A 12,813-nucleotide genomic window follows, 5' to 3' on the forward strand; every position below is an offset into this window, starting at 1 on the left:
TTTTGTTTTTTGTTTATCAATCCCAATCCTCTGACCGGTTTCGCCGTATTACGGCTCATAAGAGAGGCTATAGGGCTTGATAACCAAAGAACAAAACCTTCGTTCCAGTATAGTCAACTGGATGCCAGAAATGATAGTTGTGTGCAACATCTGGTGACATCTGTACTCAACTCTATGAGTTAGAAAATACAGATGGCGTTCCAAAATCTAGGAACAGCACCATTAATGCCGCATCATTCGGTAAACACCGATCTGATTGGTTGAAAATGGTGAGGTTTTGTTTTTTGTTTATCAATCCCAATCCTCTGACCGGTTTCGCCGTATTACGGCTCATCAGAGAGGCTATAGGGCTTGATAACCAAAGAACAAAACCTTCGTTCCAGTATAGTCAACTGGATGCCAGAAATGATAGTTGTGTGCAACATCTGGTGACATCTGTACTCAACTCTATGAGTTAGAAAATACAGATGGCGTTCCAAAATCTAGGAACAGCACCATTAATGCCGCATCATTCGGAGAGTTGAGTACAGATGTCACCAGATGTTGCACACAACTATCATTTCTGGCATCCAGTTGACTATACTGGAACGAAGGTTTTGTTCTTTGGTTATCAAGCCCTATAGCCTCTCTGATGAGCCGTAATACGGCGAAACCGGTCAGAGGATTGGGATTGATAAACAAAAAACAAAACCTCACCATTTTCAACCAATCAGATCGGTGTTTACCGAATGATGCGGCATTAATGGTGCTGTTCCTAGATTTTGGAACGCCATCTGTATTTTCTAACTCATAGAGTTGAGTACAGATGTCACCAGATGTTGCACACAACTATCATACTTGAATATACTGTGATGCATTATATTAATTTCTGCAAAACTGATCGCGGTCTGAACATTGGATTTTATTTCATTTAGCACGCGAAGATTGTTTTCAATATTATCAAGTAACGTGATAACGTATAATGTTGTACCTGTAGACTGGGTCATACGTGATAATTCGTTAATCTTGATTTGTATATTTTGCTGATTTATTTTTATGTCGCTTAACTTAGAGTCAACGTCTTCAGTCAGCTGCTTAACTATAGTTTGCGTGGCAGTTATGTCTTTATCAATTGTTAATTGATTTTCATGAAGAATGTTAATATATTTGTCATATCGGTCTCCATCATCTGCGTCTAATGTACCATACAGATATTTGTGAGCTTTTCCTAGGAAGTTGAATAAACCTCTTTTATTTCTATTACTAGGAGTAGTATAGTGATTTACAAATGATTTAATTGAATTCACTTGATCAAACAAATCGTTAATTCTTATCTTTAAAAGGTTGTACAAAGGTTTGTTTGAATTGTCTAAGGTTTTGTTGGTTTGTAAAAGTGTTTTTTCAGTTGTCCTTAAACATTCTTTAATGTTGGTGAGATTGATATGGTAATAAATATGGTAATTACTTATCACTATATAACTAGTTCCTTGCGAAATTGGTAGTAATGGATTATTTAATTCTTCAATCCGGTACTGAGCGTTGGTGAGTAACGGTAGAAATATGAAGAATAGTCTCTATTCTGTTAATGTTTATTTAGGTTGTAACTTCTTTTTCAATTTTACTGGTTTAGATATTAGTTGTTTAGTACCTACGGGTATTTCAGGGTCATTTTCGCGTTTTTCATTTAATTTACTCAAAACGTTTGCCTTTTTTGCATTTAATTTTGACGTAATGTTTTTATTAAGTGTTTTAAATGTTTCCGCTAGTTCGTGAACATAGTCAGTTTGAATTTGATTTAGGTTTTTCTCAAAATTCAATTGATAATTTAGATTTCCTTTAATTATTTGAAAGGGTGTATATTCGTGTGAAGAATGTATACTGTTGTTATAAGTAAAATGTAACTCAATTTGATATGTTTTACATAAGTCTTGTACTAAGTGACTTTTAAATGATTGTGCATTGTCAGTAGTTATCTTACTTGGTGTTCCATGATGTGAAAAGAACTTGATTAAGTTTTGACATATTTCTATAGCATTTTCATTTATTTGGTATGCCATAGCAAATTTAGAAAAGTTGTCAATTATCGTTAGGAACTTTTGTCCTGATACAGAATATGTATCCATGTAAATGTGTTCAAATGGTTTTGTTCCTATCGGTGTTGGTTTAAAAATTACTTTGTAAGGGTGTCTTTCGTATTTTGTACGTTGACATACTTCACAAGTACTGACGTAATTTATTACATCTTTTTCTAAGCTAGGCCAATAATATGTTTGTTTTATATTTTTAATGTTCTCTGTCATTCCTCGATGTGACGTTTTGGTTGTATGATACCTTTCGATTATTTCTTTTTGATCATTTGAATTTGTAACATCTTCGAGTAGAATGTTAGAAATGAATAGCTTGAACATATTATGTCTAAATGTTTCTTGAAAAATCCTGATAATTACTGGCTCTAATTCTTTATTAGGGAAGTGTAAACAGTAAGTATCTGGTGGTAAATAATCTCTGAAAAGTTCTTGTATTTGTTCAGTAATTGGATCTTTGTTTATAAAGATGATTATTCGATTTTTCGTATCAAACAATTTAGTTTTGTTAATATACGGTTTTTCTTTATCTGTCCATTTGAATATTAATTGATTTGTGTAAGTATTTAAACTCTTATGGACGTAAGGTGCTCCTAAAATAGGATTTTCATGTGATGTGTGTATTGTTATCGTATCTGAGTTATCTTCTCTTATTGGATTTTCAGTGATTTCTTCAGTTATTCCTTCACTAGCTGTGTCTGTTGTTGATGAATTTTTGTTTGTTGGAATTGGGGATCTTATTTTAATATCCGATATTATTTGAATTTTTGGCTTAGGTTTGATCTTCTGTGGGTTTGAATTGAATACATTCTCTTGAGTTTCAAAGAAATGTTTTACTCTATCAAGCCATAAGTATTCATCTTTAATTTTGTCTTCTTCACTTTTATCGCATGTAGCAGACATGTGTGTCAGTGGGGAATTTGTCACATCTATAGGGTAAATTTCCTTAGGTGGGCGCGAAAGTGCATCCGCATTGGAATTTTGCGTTCCTTTTTTGTACTGAATAGTGTAATCGTACTCTTGCAGTTTTAATCTCCATCTGACTAACTTTGAGTTTGGCTCTTTTATAGAAAATAACCATTGGAGTGGTTTATGGTCAGTTACAATCATAAATTTACGTCCGAATAGGTATGGTCTAAAGTATTTAGTAGCCCATACTTTCTCAATCGTAGAATAGTTACATTCAGCTGGGTTTAGAGTTCGACTGGCATAGGCAATTGGTAAGTCAGTTCCAACTGATCCTTGGGATAGAACAGCGCCGATTGCATAGTCTGATGCGTCCGTTGTTAAAATAAAAGGTTTCTGAAAGTCAGGGTGTTGTAGTATTGGATCATTTGTTAAAATATTTTTACATAAATTAACAGCGTTTATGAATGGTTTATCATGAACAATTTTTACGTTCTTTTTTAAACAGTGAGTCAAAGGTTTGGTAATTTTGGCAAAGTTTTTTATGAATTTTCTGTAGTAACCTACAAGACCTAAAAAAGATGTAATTTCTTTTGGAGTACTTGGTATTTTAAAATTTTGAATTGCTTGAATTTTGTTTTTATTGGGTTTTATTCCTTCGGGAGTTACAACATGTCCAAGAAATTTAACAGTTTTTCTCATGAATTCAGATTTGTCTAATTGAATTTTTATGTTAAAGGAATTAAGACGATCAAATACTAATTTTAAAGAATCTAAATGTTCTTGAAGGCTTGTGGAATATATGATAATGTCGTCCATATACACTAAACATATTTTTCCTTGTAATCCGCGTAAAACGTTATCCATTGCACGTTGGAATGTAGAGGGTGCATTTTTTAGTCCAAATGGCATTCGATTATATTCGTAATGTCCATGTTCTACGTTAAAGGCTGTTTTAGGGATACTTTTTAAGTCCATCTCAATCTGGTGGAATCCACTTGCTAAATCAATGGTGGTAAAGTATTGACATCTCCCTAATTTATCTAGTATGTCAGAAATATTAGGTAAGGGGTAGTGATCATCAATAGTTTTTTCGTTTAGCTTTCTGTAGTCAACTACTAATCTCCATTTTCTTTGATTAGAAGCGTCCAATTTCTTTGGTACAATCCAAACTGGTGAGCTCCAAGGTGAGTTAGATGGTCGTATGATTCCGTCATTTAACATTTGATTAATTTGTTTATTCACTTCGTCTTTATGTATATGTGGATATCTATAACTTTTGGCATGTACTGGTATTTCATCAGTAGTGTTAATTACATGTTTTACTTGATTTGAAAATGTTAATTTGTCTCCAGGTTTATGTAAAATTGATTCATAATTTTTCATTAATTTAAAAAGTTTAAATTTTTCTTCTTGATTTAAATGGTCATGTCTTATTAGATTATTAAAATCAATATTACAAGAAATGTTTTTTTGCTGAATTGATTGATTGAATATTTCAAAATTAAAAATTTCAAAATTTTTAAGATTAATAGGTTCTAAGGGCATGTTTTCATTTATATCGCAATTTACCGTAAGAATTTTATTCGTATGATTAAAAACATCTAGCGTATAGCTTTGGTTATTAATCGTCACTAAAGTAGGTTGAATTTCAATTTCACTGTCACAATAATAGGGCATAGTCCAAGTGGTGTCATTTGGTAACTTGGTTTTGAAGGTTGTCCGTTGAATAGTCTTAGGTGGAATTTCAATCATGTAATGATCAAAGTATTTTCTATATTGAAACGGAATTTGCAAGTAGTGATTAATTAGTTGATTATTTTTTAAATCAATATTTAATTGCAACTTTCGCAAATCATTTAGTCCAAGAATTCCATCAAAGTATTCATGAAAGGGATAAAGAATAAATTCGATTGGTTCTGTTATACCGTAGCATAAGAATAATGGAATTTTTGCTTTTTGTGTAGCTTTTCTTGATCCTGCACAAGTTTGTAAAGTGCTCGTGTGAGTAACAATTGCTTCAGAAAAATGTTCTTCGGCTATTGAGGGTCTAAGAAGGGATGCATGTGAACCAGTATCAATCAATAATCGAATATTGTAACTAGGGATTTCGACATATGGTAGTTGATTGATTTGTAAGCTATTTAAGCTTAAACAACATTGGTTTCTTCCGAGGCTTGTAATTGAAAATTTTCCATCTGTTCTACAAGACTTTGTTCTTCTGATGATTCATCATCAAAATTTTCAGGGTAATAATTCTTATTAAATTCATCATTTGGATTAAATAACAAATTTTTACAATCACGGTTTTCTTCGCTTTCTACATGAGTTAGCTCTTGAAAAGTGAAGTTCGGATTTCCGGTTTTTTGGAAATGAGATTGAAAAGGTCTTTGGGGTGCAAAATTGGATTTTTGTGGCAAATTTCGATTAATCGTACTCACTCCAGACATTGGTTGTGGAAACGATTGTTTGAAAGGTGGTCTTTGCTGATTTGAAGTTGAAGGCTGATTTGGTGGTTTGAATGTTCGTTGAGGTTGCGATTGAAATCTGGGTTGAAACATTGGGGAATTGTGTAGATTTTCTCGCCCATTAAATGGTTTTGCAAAGTTTGAAACGTGTGGATGCTGCATTGGCTTTGTGAAAGGATTATGCGTTGTTTGATTAGAAGATTTATTATTAAATTTGGAATGATTTTGGATGTAATTGTTTTTGAAATTTGTTTGACTAGTTAACACTTCGTAATTATTAATTATCTCAATTGCGTTTTCCAAATTCTGAGGGTTTTGAACTATCAATAAGGTTCTCAGTTCACTGGAAATATTTGCTAACAAATTTTGAGTTGCTGTTAACTCATTTTGAGAAATTAAAATTGCTCGTGCTTCAGCATTCTGAACTTCGGTACAAATCTTAGTGTTTACTTTCGTGACTAAGGCTTTGAGTTTCTGAATGTAATCTTGAGTAGATTCATTCTTCCTTGACAAGAAAATTAATTGTTGCTGTAAGTTTGCTCTAGTGATCGGGTCACTGAACTTTTGTTGTAATGCTAACTTAATTTCAGGCCAGGTTTTTAAATCTGGTCGAGTTAGTAAAAAGTCTTCGGCTGATTGTACAATTTTGGATCTAATAGCGAGCATAACATACTCTTGCTGAGATAAATCATTATTAAAATATCTGCTATGAAAAGTGTCAATTTGATTTAAAAAGAACTCCAATCTGGAAGGTGTTCCGTCAAAGTTTTTTAATAGCGTAACAGTTGATCTCAAAGCGTCGGCCATGTTTGTTGGTCTTAAATTAGTTTGAGGACTACTGTCTAAATTAAAATCTACGTTAGTTATAGGTAATGGATAATTTATAGAAATATCCGAATAAATTTTCTCAATATCAGAACTTGAAGTTGAAGCTTCTGAATTGAAACTTAAATTATTACTTGTGTTTTTTGTATAAGAGATTTCCTCTAGAACTCTTTTAGTTTGAGCTTTAAATTTGCTCATTAAAACTTAAATTTAAATTCACTTCCTAAATAACAGGTTGTACAACTATAAGAAACAATCAACTCACGGATTGATTTCAAGTCTTCTTCCTGTGTCAAACGGGACGTCGCTAAGAAGATACACTCCCTAGGTTGGTTGCAGTGGACACTAGCATAGGCCAATTTGTCCAGGCTGGCTATCTCGTTATGGTTGACCAAGAGCGATGTTGCCAGGAGTCACAAGCTATCTCTCCGCAGGGGTTATCACAAGGGTGATTCCTTTCTTAACTGTTGAAACAGAAGGCACAGGTCACTCCGCAATCCAAGATGGATAATTCCGAACACAACACAGCACAAAACTATCGTTGCACTCCGACACAAAATAACCGTACTCTGAAAGGAATCCTACCGACTGCGCCAATTTTATTTACTTTTCGGCAACTAGCGTTTTTTAAAAATAAAACTCGAAAAGCAATATGTGTATTACCGCACTGGTTAAGACAGAAATTATGACTAAAATGTAATGCTGTGCTGCATCATTTATATAGATTACAGTAAATGCTGACGGTGCAACGTCTGAAGAACAATATTATAATGATAAAATAATATAAATGGTCATATAATTCTTCCTTGCATACATTATCACGATTCACCAAATCAAAACTAGTATTGTATGCATTAAATTGCAAATGTAATACATGTTTAGAGATTTGTTTGTTTGTATGTATGTATACATACAATGTACACAATAACTAAAATATACATTTACAGAACACATTAGTAGACCCTCTAGTTAACGGTAAATACATGTTTTCTTAAAGTTCGAAAAAAATAAGTTTTTTCAGACTATTACTAAGAATTTTGTGAGACCAATGGGACATGTAAACTATCTAATACATATAGTACTAAATTTTATTTATTCTTATTTAAAATTAAACTGTAAGTACAAGTTTTAATTATTCAAAAGGGAGGATCATTCATTTTGAGTATCACCAAGAATCTTTTTAATTTTTAATTTTAGGTACATCATTTTGTTTTTTACTGTAGATATTTAAAAAAGATATTGGTCAATGAATTTAATAAAATATTTAAATTATATTCACAATTATGTGTATTGCAGCTATGCCCCTCAAATATTCAAATATTTGATAAGTTTAACAAAGTATATGTAGTTAAAATGGATTTTTGGGAAGTACAAGTAAAAAAAATATTCTGCTTCTGCTTCTTCTACTAAACTTTTTATGGTTAAATATGTAAAATCTGTATACAGTACTACATCTTTGTTGGGGTAGCAAAGCCCACTATTCATAAAATTAATGGAACAGTCCTCTTCTTGAATTAAATAGACTTTGCAATACTCACATTTTGTTTTTTTTATTGCAGCGTGAGCAGCATAACCTGCTATGTATACTACAAAAGCTTACATTCTTTCATCAATGTCATCCAAATGATCTTGATCTATTTCTGTGACGGTAATGTCTGGTGTAGTCCTGACCAAATTCAATGTAACTGTTGGAGGATCAATAAATTCCAATAAATCTTGTCTTGAAATTGGAATGGATCCAAACTTCCGTGACTTCCGCGGTATGTCACTTTGAACCCTTAATTGGCTCTCTGATTCTTAGATTTGTCATAATGACACATGGTAGTTGGAACCAGATTGATACCTAATAGATAAGTAAAATTGGAAGTAAAGCATATGATGGTGTTGTTTTTTGCCCAACCATCAGTCGGCTTATTTTCATTTTTTATCCAAACTTTGTCATTGATAAGTAATGCTTACTTACTGTTCTTGATACTTAATATACTATTACAAATTTAGTGAGATGTGTACAAGAAACTATTAAACTGTATTATTACATTGACAGAAATGGTTTCAATAACCTTGATGTCCAGTATCTTATTTACTGTTAGGTCATCCACCTCATCAAATAATCGCGTGCAGTTTTGGATGACCCAGTTGTCGTATTTACGTCGTCAAAACCAAAAAAAATTAATAAGTGTGGAGGATTTGTGAATAGCATAATGCAAAATGTAGTGTGGAATAATGTACAGGGTTACTGATTGAATATAGACCACCCCAATACAAGTTTTATTTTTAGTATTAGAGAAAAACTTTCAATACGAAAGTGATACAAAGGTACTGATACTACTACTGTCGGATGTGTTTTCTTCGCTAAACAAGAAGAAACATACATTAGCGATGTGTCTAGATTTATCAAAAGCTTTCGATACCGTAAATCTTAAAGAACTATTGGAAAGATATGGGATTAGAGGTCGTGCACATGAGCTTATCAAGTCGTACTTGACGTGTAGAACGCAGCAGATAGTAGAACGTGATCATGAAGGGCAATTAATAAAATCTAATAAAATTGGCATTTAAAGGGGGGTGCATACTGAGGCCACTCCTTTATATTATTTAGTTTCTGGGGAAAACACCGACTTATATGCGGATAATACTACGCCAATTTTTAGCGAAAAAAAACGGTGTTGACTTCTGTTGAAACGGTTATAAACAGGTTTAATGACTATTTTTGCAATAATGACTTGGTCTTATATGAGTATGAGTCTGATAGAGTCATGTAAGCCTGTATTTGTATGTAACCAAATTTTGACTGTCACTTGTTTGTACATTATGGAGTGTGTTTTGTTTGTTTTTAGAAATAATAAGGATTTGTTTGAAGCATTTAGATGTGGACCATAGCTATAATACTAGATATGCGTCTAATCTTATTTGCGAAAGATATGTGTTTAGTTTTCTTCAGAGAAATGTTACATTTACAATGATAAAGATATATAATTTGCTTCCTGAAAAATAGCGCTTAATGACTTGGAATAGTGTGAATAGTATTTTAAAACATTTTTTACAAAACAAAGAAACATGTTCAATATCATTCATTAACATAATAATTTGTCCAGTTTTACTGCTAACTTTTTTTTTCTGGAAATCCGCTATTTCTAAATACCTATCCTGAAGTTGGTTGTAAATCCGCTATTTCTAAATACCTATCCTGAAGTTGGTTGACTTCAGCAACCGGGTTTTGAAAAAAAAAGCATTGGGAGGAGTTAGTTGAAATTTTTGGGGACGAGAAACTTAATGATGAGGAAAAGAGAAAACTAGGTAATTAAAATAACCTACCCCCAGAAGAATATGTCAACACTTTATTATATATTTTATATATGGTACTTTATTTTATCTAGTTTAGATGCAATTATTCTTATTTCTTGGAAAGTAGAGAGAAAAGAGAAGCTGAGGCGGAAGGAGACTCAGATCTTCTGTTAAAATATTTCGCACAGTAGTTGGTGCAATGACAAGCTCCACAGCAATAGGAGTACTATTACATGGGAAGTTGACTTCTGCCAAACTGCAAACTGCCGTTTCGCGCTGCTCTTGATTTTCATTTCGAGGATGACGGATACTTTCGGGAGGCTGCGGAAAATCGTGATCTCTACATTTGGTACAGTTTTGGGTACACCCAGTATTTTCAAATCTATGGACCATATCTTTAATTGTCGTACTCGCTGGCACAGGTCGATTTTCAAACATAAATATGAATCTTCCGATAATTTCCTCCACTGCACAACCAGAATAGTACCATTTAATAATTTGTACTCGTTCTTCGACGGAAAACATCTTGAAAACAAAAAATGTTGCCAAAATAGTATATTTTCGACGACTTACTTTGAAAGTACCTCATGTACGCTTCCATTTAGAAGCAGAAAGGGGTTATTTGCCGCGCGCGAGCAGAAAGAGAGATTTTCTGCTCTAGAGCGTTTTCGCTTTCTACTAACAATCTACTCACCAACTTTTTTCGGCGTTTCCATAACAACGCTTGACATACCTGTTTGAAATAACCACATTCCGTCAAAGTGATTTATCGGTGACAATGAGTTCGAGCGACGAAAATGATGCGAGTTGTCCTTCTAATCCACCCCACAGCAGTCGTCGAAAAAATATCGTCTATATTTCGAGCCAAAAGTACTTTTGCCGAAAGAAAGCGAAAACGCTCTAGAGCAGAAAATCTCTCTTTCTGCTCGCGCGCGGCAAATAACCCCTTTCTGCTTCTAAATGGAAGCGTACATGAGGTACTTTCAAAGTAAGTCGTCGAAAATAGTATATTCTATATTCATTATCATTAAGTCGTCGAAAAATGTAATTTTAAAAGCATTTTAAGCCTTACCTTTATCTGGGGCGCAAACCGTTAATTAGGTAATTTATTTCACTAATCTAACTAATAAATATTCAGTAATGTAATATGTATAATAATAGTGTAATAGGTAGTAGGTGGTAGTATAAGGACGTAATAAAACAGAACAAGAAAACTTCAATTTGCAAATACAAAATGTTTATTTGAAAAACAAAGGATAAACGACATGTCATTTGAAAATAATCCCGCGTTGATTTTTGAGTTGGGCCGAATACTTTTGACAGGCTGCGTTCAGAATTTTTGATTATCCGTAATTGTTTTATAATGACTATGATTTCGAGTTTGCGTACTAAAGAACTAATAGAATACTATTAAGATAAGTGGTCTAAATGATAATGTATTAATAATTCAATTAATTGTACCAAACTAGCCTAGTCTAGATTTTTGAAATTTTGAGAGAATCCTGCTACAAAATAAAATTTTAAATTTTGTGGCTTTTTTAATAAAACCCACACTTTTACAAACAATTTTAATACATTTATTTACATACATACTATTTAAAAGAACAGATTTTTACTTAAAGACAGTTCAATAATGTTAAATTAAATATTTAGTAGCATTCCATAACTTTCTTACATCAGTAACATCAATAGAAGGAAATTAAGAAAAATATTAAGTAACATTTATTTTTATAAAACTGCCCTTTGATTCTCCTCTTGTATGTTATAAACATGGTGGGTTTTACATTATACTGTAGATTGTCAACACAAGTTCCTTTAGTTATACTAAACAGCATGTTTTTAAACAAAATAGAAGTGTATGTTTCCATTCATTAGAAGGTCAAAAATATTCTCAGTGCAGACAAACATGTTCAATAAAAACACAAAAGCATGTCATTAGTATTACATACATACATACATTATTACTGACCAATTGCTACTTGTGTGGAGCAGCATGTATGGACATGGTTTGCTACAAATATCATGCTCATAAAATAGCAATACATATTTAGATTTTTTACTATACCTACTATCTGGAGCATAGGTGAAGGGGGGCATGCTTTTGGCACATCTGAAGAGCGGTTGCTTATGAGCAAGCCATAAAGTACATAGTGTCTACTTAAAGCAGGCATGCCTATTGCTAGGAAATGTGAACAGCTGAAGGGTACAATGATTCTTGGCATATGCTAAGAAGCAGGCCTTTTTATGAGCGTCTGCACCTTCACTTTGGGTACAGTGGCAGATAGATATGTTGATTGAAAACTTTTTGTTATTGTATTTCCTATGATAAAACACACTATTATACTTACAAATAACCATATTACATTATTTTATGAACTGATATAATTATAGACTTGATATAATAATTATTAAGTACATCGTTGGTTGCATTCCTTAGCAATACAGATAGTGGGAGAATGAATTCTGTGTTACAACCTTCTGTGTGCATGATCTGAAACTACAACTGTAAATTAAAAAGCACAGTCATTAGCCAACTTTACACTTCATTTTACAGCAACCAAGTTGGGTTTACAATTTAATTAAAATGGAGCACTGATCTAAGTATTATATCTTTTGGCAAATTGATTGAACACAACCTGAACACTGGATCAGATGGCTTGTATATTGTCTAGTGAACTGAAGCTTTTAGATGTTTCACACCTTATTATATCATTGTCATTCAACTAAGTAACTTTGCTAATAACAACAGAATACTGTACACCCCATTTGTTAGCTGGTTCCTTAAATGTGGCTTTGTTGGTAACTGGACTCTAGACTCAATAAAAGTTGCGATGTTGTATGGCTAAGCTAGCAAATCGGCTTTACTACCTAAAAATAACTTATTAATAACACTACACTAGAGGAGTCTCTTGCTATTCTCTCACTGATGAATTGTCTGGGGGGAGTTTCCTACCTTAAATTGAGAAGGCCACCAACTAGAGGAACTCTTACTATTGTGTAAATAGTGTTATTTGTTCATGTTTTCCTAAAATCTTACAATAATAGGACTAATAGGAGTACATTCTGGTATTAATATGCCTGTCACTATAAATGATTTCTTGTTTACTTTTAATTTGACAATTGAGGTTAGATTTTAATCGCAGATGACAGATGAAATATAGGGAGGTGTGGTAGCGCTATAGCAATTCGACTGCTAAATGAAAAATAAATAATTTCATTCAAATTGTTAAACAAATAGACAGAAATCGGACTAAATACAGCTCGCT

The 12,813-nt window shown here is 32.8% G+C and overlaps 1 long non-coding RNA gene across 2 annotated transcripts; it reads right to left on the minus strand.

Moving 5' to 3' along the window:
* Positions 1-11,110: 11,110 nt before the first annotated feature.
* LOC145739966 (uncharacterized) lies at positions 11,111-12,650 on the minus strand. 2 transcript variants are annotated; one of them, XR_014181310.1, is made up of 3 exons: positions 12,501-12,650; positions 11,613-12,415; positions 11,111-11,558 (listed from the first exon to the last, which is right to left on the minus strand). It is a non-coding gene; the product is annotated as an uncharacterized LOC145739966 (long non-coding RNA). The 2 variants fall into 2 exon arrangements; XR_014181309.1 differs by having other exon boundaries at positions 12,472-12,650.
* Positions 12,651-12,813: the final 163 nt, after the last annotated feature.

This window comes from Ips typographus, unplaced genomic scaffold (genome assembly GCF_016097725.1).
Source record: "Ips typographus isolate SLU unplaced genomic scaffold, UJ_Ityp_2.0 IpsContig82, whole genome shotgun sequence".
In the NCBI taxonomy this organism is placed as follows: Eukaryota; Metazoa; Arthropoda; class Insecta; order Coleoptera; family Curculionidae; genus Ips; species Ips typographus.